Consider the following 20,973-nt stretch of genomic DNA (forward strand, 5'->3'; position numbering starts at 1 on the left):
GGTGGGGTGAGGATGGGGGGGGGGGGAGTGGGGTGGTGGGTTTGCTGCTGTGAGGTTGGCAAAGCAGAAGAACATGGCCGGGATTCTCCGACCCCACACCGAGTCGGAGAATCCCCGGGGGGGGGGGGGGGCGCGTGAATTGCGCCACGCCGCCCCGCGCCGGCTCGTCGATTCTCCAGGCGGCGATTCTCGGGCGCCCATGGGGTCGCCACCATGCCGGGCGGGGGCCGTTGAAAGCGCCCTCCCCCCCCCGGCGATTCTCCTGGCCCCGACGGGCCAAGTGGCTGCCGGGTTCGGCCGAGTCTTGCCGGCGTGGGTCATGTATGGTCCCACACAGCGAGACCTGGACTGTGCGGAGTTTGCACGTTCTTCCCTTGTCCATGTGGGTTTCCTCCTGGTGCCCTGCTCTGCGGGGGCCGTCTTGGTGGGGGGGCCACGGTGGCCTGGCCTGCAATCGGGGTCTACTGATCGGCAGGCGGGCTGGTTCCGTGGTGGGTCCATGTTTCTCCGCGCCGGGCCCCTGCGAGGCTTTGCCATATTGCCCGGGGGGCCTGCGCGGACATGGGAACCCACACGCATGCACGGAATCACACTGGCCATGACGCGCATGCATGGAATCACGTTGGCCGTGGCACGCAGGCGCCAACTCGTGCCAGCCGTAGCACGCATACGCGGACTCGTGCCGTCTTTGCTGCGCCAGCTGGAGCTCTGGGGACCACTTTGGCGCCAACCTAGCCCCCTCAGAAGAGGAGCATACCGGACAATTATGAACTGTTGACGCTGAGTGGTTCACGCCGCTTTTGACGCCGGCGTCAGAACTTGGCCGCGGGATTGGAGAATCCCGGCCCCGGCCCATGTTTCCCAACAGAATTTAACAGCAGGTCTGGCTTCTTTCATTTTTTATTGTTCAATTCCCGCACGCAGGCAGCGTGAATACCCACTGTGACAGGCTGTGGGTATTCACAGGGCAGGCTGCCACAGTGGGTCGGTATAATAGGGGAGAGGGAGAGATTGCTGGCGCAGTGGGGGAAGGGCAATCCTGATTACAGTGATACTGGCCTGCAGCAGTGTGGGGGAAGGGCTGGGAGGAGCGGGGGAGGCTGGGGAAAGTTGTGATGCTGGGTAGGGTGGGAGGTCTGGCGGAAGCAGGGGAGAGACCGGGAGGGAGGGTTTGGGGGACTAGGGGACTGGGGGGAGTGGGTGAGCCCGGGGATCCTAATTTGTGAGGCAAAAAATGGGAATCAAATGAGCGGTTTTCTTTTTTGTTGCAAAATGTACTTTAGCCGTTAAATATCTGAAAGAGCATTACAAACATTTAAAAATGGCCATCACAAATGGTTCAATGGTAATTAAGTTGTCTACACAGATCATGTTGCACTCAGAAGTGCTTCAATAAAATTGTGATACATGTGGTATTCTCTGTGTACGTTCAATGTGAGTCATTCAGCCCAAGGGAGTGCTGTACAATTCCTCCTCCCCCCCTTAACATCAGAGATGGTGAAGTTGTCTCCATCCTTTGTGAAGACGGAAACAAAGTGAGAATTTAGTTCCTCAGCCATTTCTTTGTTCCCCATTATGAATACCCCCGTTTCTGGCTAAAAGGGGCCCACATTTGTTTTTGTCAATTTCTTTCTCTTTATATAACGGTAGTTACTTTTACAGTCAGTTTTTCTGTCCCCCGCTAGCTCACTTTTGTGGTGAATCACAGTAGCGTAATTCACACTGTATTACTATGTCTCTGTAAGCTTGGCACACGAGCAGTTGTGCTGCTCTGCCACTAGGGGGAGATGCACTGGGAGTGTACGGGAGTTTGTACTGGGCTCCACCCTTGGCTCCACCCTCGGATCCTCCCCCCTAACCGGAAGTATAAAGGTTGATGCTGAGAGCCTGCCTCCCAGTTCATCTGGAGTTCATCGTGTCACAGGCAGGCTCTGTTGTAAGACGATTAAAACCACTGTTCACTTCTAACCACGTGTCGCGTGAATTGATGGTCTCATCAACTTCCATATTCATTTTCCCCTTCTTAACCAATCCTCTGGTCACCTTTGTTGAATTTTAAACTATTCCCAATCCTCAGGTCTATTGATTTTTCTTGCTAACTTGTATGCCTCTTCTTTGGATCAAATACTATCATTAAATTCCCTTGTAAGCTGTGGTTTGGCTGCAGTTTCCCTTCTACTCTTGCGCCAAACAGGAATAAACAATTTTGGAGTTCACCTATTCGTTCCTTGAATGTCTGCCATTGCCTGTCCGCTCTCCTTCCTTTCAGTAATGTCACCCAGTCCATAATAGCCAGCTCATGCCTCATACCATCATAGTTACCTTTATTGAGATTCAGGACCATGTGAGGCCATTCTTGGATTTTTCTACCTCAGCGCGCTGTCTGGACAGTGGCCGCAGGTCAGGGGCGCTCTAACACCCGAAGATGAGTGAAAAATCACTGAGATTGTGAAAAGTGTCATTTATGTATGCTTGTGGATCCCCTGGTGATTTTTCCCTTTGAAGCTCTAGTACCGAATGAGTAGAAGCAGAGGATTGTAGCCTATGTAACCACAGTTGGAGCAGCATGGTGGCACAATGGTTAGCACTGCTGCCTCACAGACCCAGGGGCCTGGGTTTGATTCCGACCTCGGGTGACTGTCTGTGTGGAGTGTGCATATTCATCCTGTGTCTGCATCGGTTTCCTCTGGGTACTCCTGTTTCCTCCCACGGTCCGAAGGTGTGCAGGTTTGGTGGGCTGCCCATGCTAAATTGCCCCTTAGGTAGGGTTACTGGGATAGGGCAGGGGATTTGTCCTGGGTAAGGTGTTTTCTTCGGAGGGTCAGGTACAGACTCGATGGGCCGAATGGCCTCTTTCTGCACATTAGGGATTCTACGAACCAGCAGAATGGGGGATGGAACAACAGCGTTAATAGATGTCTGTGCATGGGCCTGGGTAAGGGATGCCATGGAATTATCTGTGCCAATGGCTCATTGTCCCATGTGATATGCAGCTCTGAACATTGCATGAAATTCAGTCATCACCAAAGGTAAGTCTCTGACATGAGTTTTTGTGACCTGCTTTCGACATCACTATGTTTATTCCTGTATGGTTTCCATGGGACTAATTACGTAGCCTGGGTACAGTGCATATGGGACAAGTGTACTTATGACTTTCAATGAGATAGCAACAAAAGAAGCTAGCTCTGCATCATTTTGCAAGGTCAGCTCATCTGTATATCGTCTGCCTGCTTCCTGCCAATGTCCGGATTGTGGGAACAACAGTGAGTACATTGAACAGGATATCTGGTCAGTGCTATCAGTTCTTGCAGGGCCGTTAATCACTCCTTTAAGACTATCCGACTGGGCAAGGTGTTCTGCTTTGAGAGCTGGGGGGGGGTGGGGGTTGAACTGCTCTGCTGATGTTTGCTGCCGCATAAAGCAATGTGAAGAGCAGCAGAAATCTTTGGAGTTCAGAGTCCTTCAGCACTACCCATTACTACAGTGCCTGAATGAAGGTGAATTAGTGTGTAAATGCCAGTTCACATATATAGTAGATCAGTGGCAGCAGATGGGCAAGATTGGATTGGATTGGATTTGTTTATTGTCATGTGTACCGAGGTACAGTGAAAATAATTTTTCTGCGAGCAGCTCAAACAGATCAGTTAGTACATGAAAATAAAAGAAAAGAAAAAGAAAATGCATAAAAGGGCAACACAAGGTCCACAATGTAAATACTTAGACACCGGCATCAGATGAAGCATACAGGGGTGCAGTGTTAATGAGGTCAGTTCATAAGAGAGTCGTTTAGGAGTCTGGTGACAGTGGGGAAGAAGCTGTTTTTGAGTCTGTTCGTGCGTGTTCTCAGACTTTTGTATCTCCTGCCCGATGGAGGAAGTTGGAAGAGTGAGTAAGCCGGGTGGGAGGGATCTTTGATTATGCTGCCCGCTTTCCACAGGCAGCGGGAGGTGTAGACAGAGTCAATGGATGGGAGGCAGGTTCGAGTGATGGATTGGGGTTTATTCACGACGCTCTGAAATTTCTTGCCTTCTTGTGCCGTGCAGTTGCCATTCCAGGCTGTGATGCAGCCAGATAGGATGGTTTCTATGGTGCATCTGTAAAAGTTGGTAAGAGTCAGTGTGGACATGCTGAATTTCCTTAGTTTCCTGAGGAAGTATAGGCACTGTTGTGCTTTCTTGGTGATAGCGTCGACATGTGTGCACCAGGATAGGTGTGCACCCTTAGGAATTTGAAGCTGTCAACCATCTCCACCTCGTATTTAGTAACAAGAACCAGAAAATCATAGAATCCCAATAGTGCAGAAGGAGGCCGTTCAGCCCATCGAGTCTGCAGCGGCCCCCCTGAAACAACATCCCATCTAGGCCCACTTCCCCACCCTATCCCCATAACTCCACCTAACCTACACTTCGTTGGACTGTGGGAAGAAACCAGAGCATCCGGAGGAAACCCACGCAGACACGGGGAGAATGTGCAATCTCCACTCAGACAATGACCCAAGGCCAGAATTGAACCCGGGTCCCTTGCTCTGCAAGGCAGCAGTGCTAACCACTGTGCCACCCTGCCACCCCTAGGCATCCTTTCGACTTTTCGCAGATGGCTGTACCACAATATCTCAAGGAGCGACAAACCTGCATTGGAGGCAGTTCAGCGAAGATTCAGTAGACAGATTCCTGCGATGAAGGGATTGCCTTCTGAGGAAAGGTTGAGCAAGTTGAACTTGTACTCAAGGAGCTTAGAAAAATGAGATGTGATTTTATTCGAAGGGGGCTTGACAGGGTAGACGCTGAGAGGTTGTTTCATTTTCAAGGGGAATCTAGAATTAGGGGCAGTTTCAAAATAAGGAATTAAAACTTCTGCTGTCCACACCCTATCCAACACCGAATCCTGTCTGCAGTACAAGGGCCTGACACTTAAAGGGTTAACATGGAACTCAGTACAGTACCATCCACACAGTGATGTAAGAGAGCATCCAATCCACACCGAGAGGTCAGTGTGGGGCAGAGCCATGTGTAGAAACAAGCATGGAGCCAGCTCCGAGCTTGCTCCTTTACTGCACCTATGTGTCTAATTTCTAGTAGTTAATTAATACTTGCTGCTGAACTATCTCCGACAACAGATACCAGAATAAGACCTACTGAACACCTGGGAGGCACACTGGTTAGCACTGCTGCCTCACAGCGCCAGGGACCTGGGTCCATTTCCGCCTTGGTGACTGTCTGCCTGGAGTTTTCACTTTCGCCCCGTGTCTGTGTGGCTTTCCTCTGGGTGCTCCAGTTTCCTCCCAGGGTCCATAGGTGTGCAGGTTAGATGGTTTGGCAATGCTCAATAAAATTGACCTTTTGTGTCCAGAGAAGTACAGGTTAGGAGGGGTTACAGGGATGGGGCGGGGGAGGGGGGCCTTTCAGCGGATTGGTGCCGATGAACCAAATGGTCTCTTTCTGCACTGATTCTATGGATTCTTACAATACACTCATGAATGACTCGGTTATGTGTTCATACACCACAGAAAAATTCAAACATTATGACAGGGGGGTTATCTTATCAGTGCTAAATATCACAATCCCAGACCAGATCCCAACAGTGGCTAGGATACTGGACCAAACCCCCAATATTTCAGTGTATTTGTAAGACTGTGCGGAAAGAATGATTTTCTCCAGGAGTGATTGTATGAAGAAATAGGGCTTGGGTATATTTAAAACAATACATTATTACGAATACAATGTTAAACTTTTTCACTTCACACTTGAAAAGAACAGCTTACAATTACCACTTTAAACACTGCTACTCAATTTCCAATTAAACAGCAAGAAACAAAAACCCATACCGCTCTCAGTCTATCTTACTGTGGGAGAATTGTGGGCTCAGCATCAGGCAGGTCAGAATTCAACTCCTCCCTCCAAAGTTTCTACAAATACTGCCACTCTAAAACTTTTGAAAATCCAATCCCTGGTTCCACCCAGCAATGACCTCATCTCCCCAAGCTGAAAAAGAAATGGGGCAGAATTCTCCATTCCAGCGGCTAAGTGCCGGAGCCAACGGAGAATCCGCGATTGGTTCACGACAAGAAACTCGGCGGGAGCCTCTCACCATTTCCAGGACCGGTGAGGGTCTAGCACCGGTGCCACATGAAATGCCCATGGATCATGCAGAAAATGGCCGGGTCCCGGGCCGCGCATGCGCAAGGCTGATGGCCTGCACCGGTCGCACCGGAAAACATGCGTCAGCCATGCTGGAACCCTAACCTGCCTACCATGACCCCACAGCTCACCCCCTGTGCATGCCCCACGACTTCCCCCTGCCCTAGCAGAAGCCCCCTTGGCCAGGAGCACGGATCCCAGATGAGTGTGGCGGCACTGGACACAGTCCGCAGCCGGCACAATGGGTTCCCGACCGTTGGGACTACATGTGGCCCGCTCTGTCGGGAACTCGGCCCATTGGGGTGGAGCATCATGGGTGGGCCGGTCAATGACGTGCCAACTGTGGTAAACACCACTAGTGATATATTGTATGTATTACGGCACTGCCTGTGTATTAAAGGTATTACGGTAAATCCCTGCCTGCTGGCTCCTCCCAGCAGGCGGCATATAAAAGTTTAAGCTCTCCTGCGCTGCTCCTTTTCTGGTTCCAGCTGCAGGAGGCACAACATCTTGTGCAATAAAGCCTCGATTGTTTCACCATTCTCGTCTCGTGGTAATTGACAGTACATCACCAACGGTTTGCTGACTGAAAGCGGCGTGAATCCAATGATGGCAGTTTAGAGGGGGCGGAGCATCGTGGACCAGCGTCAAACCTGCGCCTGCTCCGATCCGGCGTCGGAAGCCATTCTCCGACCGATCGCCGATCCCGATTTCGGCGTCGGGCTGTGGAGAATCCAGCCTCCGATTTCGGCAGGCTGCAAAGCACATTAACTCCCAGGGACTTTATAAGTCAAACCACAGTACATTGGTCCAGACTGAAAAACACATTTGTTGTCAATTTCACCTTCTGGCTGCTAAACGCACCCAGGCCCTGCAAAACAGGGTTCTTTAAAAAGAAACATGACCACTGCAGTCAAACGCATTCTAACCCAGGATTTTAACCCTTAAATTGCCCAATACCTAGAATCCAATATTCCCAAAGTCTTCCAGTCGGCACGGTATGAAGGAGGCATGCTGAGGGCCTTCTCAAGGTGAAGTCATCATAAGCAAGGGTGTGACCATCTGTGAGACCTTGGAGGGCTTCTTTTTTCTCTGGTCTATTGCATAAGAATCCAGAGTTTGTACCTTACATTGTCCATCCAATAAGCAGACTCCATGAACAGAGTCTGGGCAGCAAGTGGATCTCAAGCATGTGTGCTGCATGCAAGACTTTCATCCACACTGCATTGTCACGCATTGACTGAGGTGTAAACACCACAGCTTGACATATGCTCCAGGGAATTTGACACATCTGCTGTCCCCTCAACTTTACCAACATTTGCATTCCTGGTGGGGGAGGATATGAGGGAAGCAGAGGTTTATGGAATCATGGAATGTTCCATATGGCACGCAGCTCAGCAATGGCTGACACGGGTGTTGCGCACATTTTTGGAAGAGTTGGCATTGCACAGTTAGAATCCATAGACCCTTACAGTGCAGAAGGAGACCATTCGGCCCATTGAGACTGCATCAACCATCTGAAAGAGCACCCATCGTAGGCCCACTTCCCCACCCTGTCCCCATAACCCTGTAACCCCACCCAACCTGCACATTTTGGACGTTGGACTGCAGGAGGAAACCGGAGCACCTGGAGGAAGCCCCCGCAGACATAAGAGAATGTACAAACTCCACACGGACTGTCGCCAAAGGCGGCAATTGAACCCGGGTCCCGAGCGCTGTGAGGCAGCACTTCTAACGACTCTGCCACTCACCGTTTGGGCCTTTTTGCATGCAATATGTCATATATGCATGTTTGCTGGCACATACATTCCTGTCAGCATGTACATGGTGTAGAGTCTTATGTCATGTCCCTCTCAGCATTCTGGGAAAGCTTTGATTATGGACAGGGTGGTGGCTTTGGCATCTCAATTACAGGCACTGGGTGTTTATGTGAGGGATCCAGGTTGTGACGAGCTTCGTACCATGTATATTTGGAATATATTGAGGTCCATGGATATGATGGTGAGGATTTCAGCAACTTAACTGAATCAAACTCATTGATGATGTTTCTCTCCCGTGTGAGGGATGGACATTCCTCTGAGTTCCTGTCACGTCAATGTGAAATGTTCCACACCTGCTCACCAAAGACTGGCTGATGGCAAGTGTGAGACAGGAGGAACTTACGTGAATCAACTTTACTGACGGACAAGCCTGGCGATGATCCCTCCAACACAGAATCAGCCCTGGCTACATGGCTGCTAGCTGCTCTGCCACTTCAGGTCTCTTCATTCTCCTCCATCTGTGAATCATCAAAATAGACAGGGGGCTGCATTCTCCGTTTAGGAGACTAAGTGCTGACGCTAGCGGAGCATGTGTGGCCTTCATGACTGAAAAATGGTCTTCAAGCCCTCACTGATTCCGGTACCGGTGAGGGGCTAGCACCAATGGCAACTGAAACTCCTGTCACCCCTGCCAAAAACAGCCGGAGAATGGTTGGGTCCCGGGCCGCGGCTGACGACCTGCACTAATCTCACTGTACAACATGGTGGCGTCCGTACGCGAACCCAACCCGCTATCCGTGACCCCATAGCCCACCCCTTGGCCATCCCCCACCAGCCTCCTCCACGAGCTGTAGCAGAATGCCCCCCCCCCCCCCCCCGGCCAGCGGCACGGATCCCGGCCGAGTGTGGCGGTGTTGGACACAGTCCGCAGGCCGCTTGTGGTTCCAGCGGTCGAGGACCCGGCCCATTGGAGGCGGAGCACCATGGGTGGGCCGGCTGATGATGCGCCAACGCCTTTGAAAAGGCGCGCGGTGCACGTCACGATAACGCCAGTTTGGAGGGGGTGGAGCAAGTCGGACCGGAGTCAAACCAGCGCCGGCCCCAATTTCGGCGTGGAAATCCATTCTCCACCCGATCGCCAATCACGATTTCACCGTCTGGCTACAGAGAATCCCGCCCAGGGTCTTCCTCCTCCTCATCTTCCTCCTCCTCAGACGTTGGAGTTCTGCCCATGACATTATCATTAGAGATTTCTAGGCCACTCCACTTCACAATGTTTTGCAGCATGCACCACTGCTAATCTTGATACCCTTGATGGGGCATACTGCAGAGTTCCACCTGAGCTATCAAGGCATCATAATGAAAATGAAAAAAATGAAAATTGCTTATTGTCATGAGTTGGCTTCAAATTAAGTTACTGTGAAAAGCTCCTAGTCGCCACATTCCGGCGCCTGTTCGGGGAGGCTGTTACGGGAAACGAACCATGCTGCTGGCCTGCCTTGGTCTGCTTTCAAAGCCAGCGATTTAGCCCAGTGTGCTAAACAGCCCCTGTGCTAATGCCAATGGGCTGCTGGATTATGCTCCTTGTGGTGACATAGCTCTTGTTATTCTTGCATTTTTCCTCAGTTTGAGGGGTCTAAACAGGATCAGTATTGATGGTCTGAAGAGGTAGCCCTTGTTCCTTAGAAACCAATCACAGATCTGCATTGATGGCTGAAAGAGCTGAGGGAGTTGAAATTAATGTGATTTCCCCCATCTCCTCCCCCACCCTACACACACAGACACACACACACCAAACAATTGTGCTAAGCATGGGAAAGAGCCTGAGGAATGGAAATTGAGAGAGATTGTTACCTTTGCAGCATTGGCATGGTGTGGATGCCAATAGAGTGTGTGCCTTGAGTTGTTGCTGGACTATGCGTTGCATGTCAGTCACACATCACACCTTGGTCTCAGTTACCTTCGTCACTGGTTCTCCACTATGTTGGATGTCCTCGGGTAGTGCCTATGTATCCTGTTCCCCACCCCCTCCCTGGTTCACATGGTACTGCCCTTTCACCCTGCCTGGCCTCTGGCTGCTCACATTGACTGGCGTCTATCACGTCTGTGGGCGGGATTCTCCGGCCTCTCTGCCGCGTGTTTCTCGGTTGAATTCCCATTCGCTGGCGGTGGGATTCTCTGCTACTGCCGCTACCAGTGGCAATTCCCATTGAAGCCACTCCGGGCCGCTGGGAAACCCGCGGGAGGAGGTGTGCCGCCGGCAGGACCAGAGAATCCCGCTGGCATGAACGGCCAGAGAATTCCGGCCTGTGTGTGTGAGTGCCATGTCCCTCTTCCTTCAGAGACAGCACAATGCACCCTTCTCAAGCACTAAGTTGATCCTGGCATGTGGCTGCCTGCATCAGTAGGGGCAAAAAAAAAACCAGTGAGTCCAGCAGACTCACTCTCCTACCCCTTGGGTTAAAGCAAGGCAGTTTGAATTGAGTTGTTTTGCCAATTTTCAGGGAGTTAAGACAAGTTTAAAGCAAATTCCACCAGGGTACCTGCAGCTCCCCTAAAGGGGGTGTCCTGGCTATCCAAGTGTGATGATCGGAATACCTTGCTCCTTTAAGAGGATTGGCATTGCCCCTTTAAGAGGCTTGGAACCCTGGGGGACTCCGCCTCTGGCTACGCCCCCGGGAAACAGTATTTAAGATGAGACTCCATTTTGCGAGCACACTTCTCTTGGATGCTGCCATTGTTCAATGCTTATTAAAGCCTTTGGTTACTGACCTAACTTTCGCGTCGTAATTGAGAGTGCCTCACCAAGAAAATGCACAAAGTTCAGACCAGTCCTAATCTGTGCAAGTCGGCATTCAGACACCTCTGAGACCAAACCCCAACTCGAGTGAGGGCCGATTTGCAAGGGCAGCCACCTCCATGCACTGCGCACGTACAGACCCAACCTGGACTAATTTCCGCCTCCGCGCAGTTGGTAGGTGCCCAGTTCGGGGCGGGACTTACGATTTCTGGGCGGGTCTGCTATTTTTGCGACGATGGAGAGTGCAACACCACTCGCAGGACAGGATCGTTTCAATATGTGTCGACAGAGGCACAATTGAGATGTGCACCCTGAGAACACGGTGGAAAATCTTGACATCATGGTGGTTTGAGAAGATGAATTAACAAAATATTAAATGTGGAAATAAGAAGCTGGTATCTATGCGAGTGACCATGAATCCAATTAACCAATGTATTTTAAGGAGGAGATTGTCTACGTTGAAACTCTAATCCCATGGTGGTTAGCATAAATGCTTCACAGCTCCAGGGTCCCAGGTTCGATTCCCGGCTGGGTCACTGTCTGCACGTCCTCCCCGTGTGTGCGTGGGTTTCCTCCGGGTGCTCCGGTTTCCTCCCACAGTCCAAAGATGTGCAGGTTAGTTGGATTGGCCATGCTAAATTGCCCGTAGTGTCCTAAAAAAAGTAAGGTTAAGGGGGAGGGGGTGGGTGTTGGGTTACGGGTGGATACGTGGGTTTGAGTAGGGTGATCATTGCTCGGCACAACATCGAGGGCCGAAGGGCCTGTTCTGTGCTGTACTGTTCTATCTATGTTCTATGGTTGCCTCTTAGATTAAAATGGCTTGCAAGCCATGCAGTTGCATCAAACCACTGTAGTAATTCAAAAAGATGACCCATCCCCAACTTCTCAAAGTAATTAGGGATGGAGAATAAATGTCGACCTTTCCTGTGATGTTCACATCCTGAGATGGGAATATTTTTTAAATTACTGGAAGAATTGGGACCAATGGGTTACATTACAGGCCAGGACCCTGCTGTACTCGCCTTTCTTGAAGCACGTATATACTTGCTTGACACCTGCATAATCACCAAACCAACGCGGAAGTGAAAGCCTTCTGCTGGTTTTTGAATGATAATGGAGCACTGAACAGCAAAAGGTGTTTCAGAATTCCTGGGACATCCACAGTGCTCTGTAAATGGGATATGTGCCCATCTCCTTTACACAGTTGACCTCATCCCCGGGATTTGAGATGAGGTCAATGTGGAGACAGAGTTCTGGCAAAGGTCCTGCCTTGTCAAACTCCCTGTAGCAGAGAGGGGCTTACAGAATCTCAGGGTAAGAGAAAAGAAAATGAAAACCAGAACCCAAGTGCACAAAGTCAGCATCTCATCCACTGACTGAAGGGCTCTCTGCCCAAATGGACGTTTACCCATGAAATCTGGCTCGAATCTGAATATTTCAGTAACTTGAGGAAGCCAGCGGTAGTAGAGCAGAGATTTATTTAACTATATACAATATTCTGCCCAAGGCAGTAACGTGTTCCCATTCCAGTCTTTGCTGGGAGAACTAACCACACCAGGCCCTGCTTTGGGCCGGCTTTTATGAAATCTGTAACAGGCTCCAACTTGGTGGCCTCCGGGCCTATCTGGGTAGTTCGTTCTCCATGGGTCTTACAGGGAGATCAGCAATGGTTTCCCCCTGGTTTTCGTAGGGATTATAACACCCCTCCATCAAAAGTCCGAAATATCTCCTTCAGCCGCCAACAGTGGGGGCCTTCTGTGACGCTTTGCTTGAGGCTGCGCTTCCATTTGTGTCGGCTCTGGATTAGGCGGTCTGTGTCGGTTCATCATCTGCCGTTTTCTGGCCGACCTCTGAAGTGTTATTTCCGGGACCTCGGTCTCAGACACGATGTCATCCATAGACACGGACACTTCCATGTACATTTCCGAGCCGGAGTCACCCTCCTCCTGCTGGACCGGGTGGTGGTATCTAGACGGTTGGGTCCCCAGGATGAGGAGTGTTTTCTGGCACAGAGGAGATGTCAATGTTGCCGTTTGGGCATCGCGAAGCGCGAGCTCCTGCTTCTCCAGCCAGTCCAAATACTTCCACCGAACTCTCCATTCAATCCAAACTTTGTCCGAGATTGGTCTGGTTTTCTCCAGCACGACACCTGGGAGCGAGTGTGTCCCATCTCCAAAGTTGTGGGCACAGACCACGTCTCCTCAATGAAATTGCCACCCTCATGCCCTCAAGGCATGGTGCCACTTCTGAAAGTCCAGTTGAACCTCCACTTTACAGCCAAGGTTTGGAAATGTTAGACTCAACCGGGTTCTAAGACATCGCCCCACTGTGCTAAACCAGCCCCTCAGGTACAGAGAGGGTTATTGTAAACGTTTGAGAAAATGAGTTCTTCATTCTGATATATACCAACAGCATCCGAATCTACAGACAGGCTGGCACTCAAATAAAAATGACAACTTAATTGCAACATCCCAGTCGACTGAGTGCGCTTTTCACTTAAATTGAACCAGTAAATGCTGAACCTGCACAGTATCAATAGGGATCAAAAAGATAAAACCACCATCAAGTGTAACCTCTCACGGCAACTGGCAAAGCCGGGCTGGAGAGATGCCTTTTCAAAGACTCATGCTGGCCGGGAACACGGTGAAGAATTAATACTGTAATTGTATGAAGCAAAAGATGTGGATTCTTAAATTCAATAGAACTCGCTGTGCACAAGAAAATCCTGAGAAAGTGAAAACTTGCTATGTATAATTGTAAGCCTCTCCTTTGTCCTTCCTGGTTATTTGTTAAAATAGGTCATCCGCAAGCATTGCAAGCACATCCAGATTGACCCATTTTCTAATCAGCGCTGGGATGATGTGGCTTGTTGGAAGCTTTTTGAAAATATAAAGACACCAAACAATTTTTTTTAAAAGGCTACTATTGTCCTTAATGGACCTCATTACATGTTGCCAAACATGGTTGAACTGCTAAAAGGAAATGGAATGGCTGCGGTAGCATCACTGCAGACCGAGAAGTAACAGGGAGCACAGAACAGAGGTGAATAAAAACATTCTTGGTAAGATAGATGAATTTTTAGATCGATATTTCAAAGAAAGGAGAGGACTTAAGGAGACCTGACTCGATCATTAGTGAAGCTGTTGATTTCTATATTGTCTTCACACAGGATCTGATCGGTGATGAAAAGTGAAGACTGCAAGGTAATAATAATAATAATCGCCTATTGTCACAAGTAGGCTTCAGTGAAGTTACTGTAAAAAACCCCGAGTCGCCACATTCCGGCGCCTGTTCGGGGAGGCCGGTACAAGAATTGAACCCGCGCTGCTGGCCTTGTTCTGCATTACAAGCCAGCTGTTTAGCCCACTGTGCTAAACCAGTCCCTCGGGTACAGAGAAATGTGAGATTTTCTGTGAGGGAAGAATACATGACAATAAATGAGTGGGGAACCAACTGATCATTATTTTGAGGACCTTGCCGACACTTTACACATAATGGAGAGTCATTGGCCACAAAGTTAATTCTTGTTTACGTTTGCAGAGTTGAAACTCGAGGGACATGTGTGGGGGAACAGGGTGTAGTGACACATTTGGGAGAGTCCCCTGATTGCACCTGAAGACATTGAAAGAGCAAAATTACAATGTTTCAGATGTGAACAGGCTGAAGCAACCCACAATTAATAAAATTGGTCAGTGAATGCGCAGGGAGCAACTTCCTTATTCACTGCAGAAATAAGTGGCGTGATCTCATGGAAAAAACGTGCCCCCTGAGCGGGATTAAGCAGCAGGAATGATCCCGCTATCGAACAGCATTACGTGGGCGCGTTTTACTGGCCACGTCCCGCCAGAATTGGGACGGGATGCACCGGTAGATCCTGAAAGACGTCTATTCCGGGATTCCCGATGGTCATTATGCCCTGCGAGATCCAATGAGATCTTGCAAGACGTCGTGATCTGGATCCTGTCCATAATGAGCAGAATCCAGACTTCCCTAACTGCTCTCGTAACTATGCCAGTGCCAGGTCTAACCTGCCCCCTGGGATCTACCAGCCTCACCGGGAAAACCCCAGTCAGGCGCCGTTTACACTGGTCTCCACAGACGGGGACCAAGCGGAATGGCACTTGGGGGGGGGGTCACCTGGGCAATCAGAGGCCCCCGGGTGGTTAGAATCTGGGCCCATTGCCAGGATGCCAGGCTGGCAGTGTCAAGGGGTCTTGGTAGCAGTCTGTCCGCGGCGGGGATTGGGCCCCGGGGGGGGGGGGGGGGGGGGGGGGGGGTGCCCTGCCCGTACGAGGTGGGGTGCATCCTAGTGTTGCCCTGTAGTGGGTGCAGTGGAAGGCTTCTGACTTTCGCTGGGGGAAGACCCCAGAATGTTTGGGGGAATGCCCTTGCGTAGCTCTGGGCAGTGAGGGCCAGGATGTGGACTGCATCATCTCAGCATGACTGGCAGCAACTGGGCTGACTGGATGACAGGCAAAAGCAGGGACACTGCCAGAGGGGCAGTAGTTGGAACATGAAAGCTGCTGTTTTCCTGAGAGAGAACAGAAGGTTGGTGCTCCACATCGCCACTGCCACTCCTACAGTCAGGCACCTACTGTCCTTATAATCTGCTGCTAGATAGCTGTGGGAGCCTGTCAGGTGCCAGCCGGGCAGTGAGATCCACATGCACAAGGGGAGCCTTGCCAGCCTGGATACCAGCAGTCCATGATCCCGCGGCCTCTGTCTGGGCTTCCATTGTAGCACTGATACAATGCTATGTGCTACAGTGGAAGCTGCGATTGTGGCTCCATCCTGGGTCAAACTGACAGTGTACCCATGGAGTTTCCCACAAGTCCCACAATGGCCGCCAAGCTCTGTATGAAACCCTGTGCCACAATGGAGCCGGACTCCTCCATGCTCGTAACCATTGACTGGAGGTTATCTGGCAGGCGTGCCAATGCACGAAGCACCTTGTTACATAAGTTCAGTGATGTTTTCCTGTAGTCTGCCCCAGTCAGGTGATCACCTGTCTCAGTATGCACAAGTGCTGATATAACCTTCCGGCCTACTTGCAACATTGGTGACATTAAAAAAAAGGCTCTAATGTTTACACTGCCAGTATCTGAGCCGGTGTCTGTTTTCATTGGGTCGAGTGATGTTTCAGTCGCTCCTCTCTCCCCACACTCTCACATGATGCTGCAGGGACTAAGTCGCTGGCAATTCTCGGATTTCTGGAAGCCCAGAAGCATGGGGGGGGGGGGGGGGGGGGGGGGATGAAAGGGGGTTGTGTAGGATGACAAAAGATCCACAATTAACCCCCTTTCCCCTCCTCCTCCCCCTTCCTCCTCCCGGGCAGTTTCTATTTGAGGTATGAGATACGAGGTATGGCACATTTCAGCAACTTAAATGAGACATCTGTTCCGACTGAGATTTTGTTCGAATTAAATCGCGCCATTGCTCCCGGAGCCACGTGGGCATCAAGTCCACTCTAATGTGTCGCTTGTAAAACATATCACAAGTCACGGAACGAGATACCACAGAGGGAACTATGTTACACGACAAGGCAAGAACACTCGGAATCAGATATTGGCACCACCTCAAAGAGAAGAGAGAGAAAAAAAAACATAAGTAAGTCTAAATTATAGCTTGGAGCATCCAACAGAAATCTGAGATGTCAGTTGGTCCAACATGCCAAAGTCTACTGTCTTAGTTTTGCACGGTGTAATTGTCGGGCAGTTGTTTTTTTTGCACACAATCTGAGCAGTAACCATGGCAATAGGTGTAAACTAATTTATTTGGGAATTGGGAGTTAAAAGCAGCCAGATAAAAGTCTGCATAAATAAATGAAAACTCAAAAGGTTAAATCTTTTAGTAATCAGGACCTTTATTACAGTTCAGACTGAGGGATAAGCCAAAGTGACTTCTTATCAACTCTCTCCCATTTTATTGAAATTATCAAGCACAAAAACATTTATTTCAGTTGTGTAACCTCTGCACACACAACCCTGGTAGACAGTGAGTGCTTTTGCAGTATTTAATTTTACTTCTGAAAGTCAGCTGTAATTCAGTTCGTAGCACTATCAGCTCTGAATCGAAGGACTGTGGGTTCAAGTCCCACTTGAGGACTTGAGCAGAAAAATCAAAAATGCGGTACTGAGGGTATACCGTGCTGTCAGAGGTGCTGCCTTCTGGGTCAGACCTCAAATTCAAGCTTTATCTGCTCTCTCAGGTGGATGGGAAAGATCTCACAGCGTGGTTTTGAAGAGGAGAGGAAGGTTAGGGGTGGATTTACAGTTGGGGGACACAGATGAGTTGAGCATGGACCTTCGGCACGTGAAAGGACTGGTGCCCGAGGTAAGACAGCAGTTGTGCCAGTTTGAAAGGGGCTATGGAGGGTGGTTGAGTGATCAAAAGTTGTGGGTCAAGACAGCAAGGTGTGGGGCTCATGAAAGAAATGAACTAAGAAAAAGGAAATGGGTGAGATGCACAAAATCTGTAGAGTATGAGGAGATCCCAAGTTGGAGTGGGAGCTGGACAGCGTGGTGATCTGAAGTTGGTGGGAAGGGAAAGGAACTTCACTGATAGAATCAATCTTAAGAAATCCATGAAACATTTACATTTGTCACTGGAAATGAGACTGGAGGAAGAGGAGACTGAGTACTGTCAATTATGCCAATGACTTCCCCAAAGGCCTCACATTATTCAACCCTCTCAAACTCCAATTTACAAAAAATATCACAATTGATTGATCATCATAGAATCCCTAAAATGCAGAAGGAGGCCATTCAGCCCATCATGTCTGCACCGGCCCTCTGAAAGAGCACCCTACCTAGGGCCACACCCCCACCCTATTCCCGTAACCCCACCTAACCTTTGGATACTAAGGGGCAATTTAGCATGGCCAATTCACTTCACCTGCACACCTTTGGACTGTGGGCGGAAACCGGAGCACCGAGAGGAAACCCACGCAGGCACGGGAAGAACATGAAAATACCACACAGTCCCCCGAGGGTCAAATCAAACCCAGTTCTCTGGCGCTGTGAGGTAGCAGTGATAACCACTGTGCCACCGTGCCATCCTGAATAGATATCTCAGCTTGAACTAGCCAATTAATTCTTCCTTGTTCACCCACCGTGTCTTCCTGGCCTGGGATCGGCCTCCCTGTATCCACCCCCAATTTCAGTACAGACATTGGATCTTAATCTGAGTCTTGTCTGATCTACAACAATGGGACAGGGTAACAAATTGAGGGTGATGGGAGACTGGGAAGATTGAGCCCTCCAATGTGTTCCACCCTTTTTGCCGTGGAAGAACAGAGGGTGAGGAAAGATTGGAATATCAAGGTCACTTTGACCAAACAAATGAAGCATATCAATCTGAGAAATTACCTCAATTCCATGTTTGAGGAAATCTACAGATGGGTTTCAGGTCACTTTCAAACAGTAAGGGACAGAAATATTTGGCTGGATATTAGCTTGTTGGTTGGGAGAAGCCATGGGGCAGGAGGATGGGGAAAGGGAAAGGGCTTTGAAGTTGCGGTTCCCAGAAATAGTTTTCCTCTGTAGGTTTCCCACTCACAGAAAGCCTGAAAGATGGTTGATGAGGGGATTGTAGCCAGACTATGAGGTAGGGGACTGGAACAGGTGCAATCTTGAGAGATAATGGGAGGGGAGGGGGCAGTATCTCATGGGGGTGGAGTCAATGAGTAGGCAATGAGTAGGGCAGCACGGTAGCATTGTAGATAGCACAATTGCTTCACAGCTCCAGAGTCCCAGGGTCGATTCCGGCTTGGGTCACTGTCTGTGCGGAGTCTGCACATCCTCCCCGTGTGTGCGTGGGTTTCCTCCGGGTGCTCCGGTTTCCTCCCACAGTCCAAAGATGTGCAGGTTAGGTGGATTGGCCATGATAAATTGCCATTAGTGTCCAAAATTGCCTTTAGTGTTGGGTGGGGTTACTAGGTTATGGGGATAGGGTGCTCTTTCCAAGAGCCGGTGCAGACTCGATGGGCCGAATGGCCTTCTTCTGCACTCTAAATTCTATGATAATCTATGATAATCTATGAAAAATTGTCTGAGGTTTGGTTTGCTGGTAAGCTTATTGCGGCTGAATTAAATACTCCTTCTTTTAGCCCACAAGCAGTGTTGTAAAGGCATTCTCCTCGTGGACTCAACACTTCTCGCCTCCTTTCACCTGTTGGGTTTCCCAAGGCTAACACTGGTTAAAAATAAAATGACCGTTGAAATGACGACACATGTCCTTATTAAAGAATTTAAATGACTAACCTTCCTCCTCTTCCTGCCTCTGTTAAAACCAAGTGGATAAGATCAAAGTAGGGTCAGTTATCATCCCAACTGAAGTAAATACATCCATTTTTAAAAAATGATGGGCGTGATCTTCCCAAAAGGGAACAAAGTGCCCTAGCGAGCCCGTTTAGCCGCATGTTTCCCGGCACTCGCAGTGCCGAGAAAGACGTGGCTATTCAGTGCTACTCGTGTTGAATAAGGGACCTAAATGGGGAATGTGTGACTGAGGCTGCACATCGCCCCATTTTTGACAGCTCTGCTCGCCGAACCCCCCAGTGTATCAAGAGATCGGGACACCCAAAGGCAACATGGGAGGATCCCCTGCACCCCTCCCCCCCCCCCCCCCCCCCCCCCTCCGCGCACCCTCCAACACCCACAGTGGGCAACCCTGGTCCAATTGCGTGCATGCAAAATATGCCAGCTTGGCACCACCAACCTGGCACCACGGCAGTACCCCACCAGCTGGCAATTCCAGCTGGGAATGTGGGCAGTGCCAGGATGGCACCCAGGTGGCACTGCCAGCATGCCCAGGTGGCATCAGCAGTGCCAAGGCACCACCCTGTCCAAAGGGCATGCAGCTGGGGCCTCCGATCCCCTTGGAGACCCCCACGAGCGTCGTTCAATCTGGTCTGCATTTGTGGGGACCAGTACCAAACGGTGCTCGCCCGTGGTCACCGAGGTGAAGAGATTGAATCCCAAAGCCTCAGGTACCTTGGCAATCTGTACATTAGAGTAAGGCTTAATGCCTCGCTCTAAAATCCAGATCTGCCAAAAACTGATCCCACCCATTGTGGGCGGGATTCTCCTTGCAAAGTCCCGCCAGATTGCAAGCATGGTGAGCCGGGTGGATCCCGGGAGTGGGGTCTCCCTTGCTGCACCACAGCAAGATGCTTTTCTGACGCAGAGTGGCAGGTAGATCGCACCCGATAATTTAATGGGAATATTTAATTGAACTACTATGAAAATGTAGTTTTCCTTATTTTTTTGTTTCCAACATTATTTTGGAATAAAAGAAAGTAATTACTGCGGAAGGGGAGGAATGAAATATGAAAATGTCTTGGAGAGTTACTTATTTTTGAGCAATGTTATTAACTTGCCTTCATCTTTCATTTATTTGTGGGTTCTCCTGACTGGGATTCAGGGATTAGTTATCTGGAGGTTGAATTTCCTTGACTCCCAGTTTGGTCAATGTAACTTGGGCATGAACCTTGTTTGTGCGCGGTAGAACCCCAAGGATATTCACCCCCTAAACCTTCAATAGCTTCCCATAGGTAGTGTTCCAGCTGATTTCCTTAGTTTGATATGTCCAGTTCTGGTGTCCCCTTCCGGCTGAGCATCGTAAACCACATTTCTCCCACCCAACAGCAGAGATAAATGAAGCAGATTTGCAAAAAAACACCTCTCAGTAGATTCAGAGAAATTAGGTAATTGCGGAACATTTCTGTCTAATCCCCGAAGGTGACGGGATCAGAACAGGTTTCGGGACATCGCAATGACAATGAGGCTCATTGGCCAATTTCCCAATTACCTTCTGTACAGGTGATGTCAGCCGAAGCCAGGAATGTGTTAATTTCTCTATTGAACGCTTGTAACAAATTCATAATCACTTGCACAACCCAGAACCGTCTTCCAAAGCCGATGACATTCTACAAAAAGAACGTTACCCTGACATCAGACCTAGTTATATGCTTATATAACTTACAAGCATGTCACCATCATAAACCTAATGGATCTCACCCCGCACAATCCCCGTAACCCCACCTAAGGCCAATTTATCATGGCCAATCCACCTATCCTGCACATCTTTGGACTGTGGTAGGAAACCGGATCACCTGGTTAGGTGGGCTTATGGGGATAGGATAGGGGAGTGGACCTAGGTACCGTATTCTTTCAGGGGGTCAGTGCAGACTCAATGGGCTGAATGGCCTCATTCTGCACTGTAGGAATTCTATGATTCTGTTCTATGATGCGTGATGGAAAAAGTGTGAAATAAA

The 20,973-nt window shown here is 49.7% G+C and overlaps 2 protein-coding genes across 2 annotated transcripts in view; one reads left to right on the forward strand and one right to left on the reverse strand.

Moving 5' to 3' along the window:
* The window catches only part of gldn (gliomedin), a 206,503-nt gene that overhangs the window by 95,205 nt on the left and 90,325 nt on the right, over positions 1-20,973 (reverse strand). The gene's annotated exons all lie outside the window — the stretch shown is intronic.
* The window catches only part of LOC119974448 (aromatase), a 51,001-nt gene continuing 33,273 nt past the window's right edge, over positions 3,246-20,973 (forward strand). The window contains exon 1 of the mRNA XM_038813345.1: positions 3,246-3,263. The gene's annotated coding sequence lies outside the window, so the exon portion shown is untranslated. The remainder of the gene's footprint in view (positions 3,264-20,973) is intronic.

This window comes from Scyliorhinus canicula, chromosome 12 (genome assembly GCF_902713615.1).
Source record: "Scyliorhinus canicula chromosome 12, sScyCan1.1, whole genome shotgun sequence".
Classification (NCBI taxonomy): domain Eukaryota; kingdom Metazoa; phylum Chordata; class Chondrichthyes; order Carcharhiniformes; family Scyliorhinidae; genus Scyliorhinus; species Scyliorhinus canicula.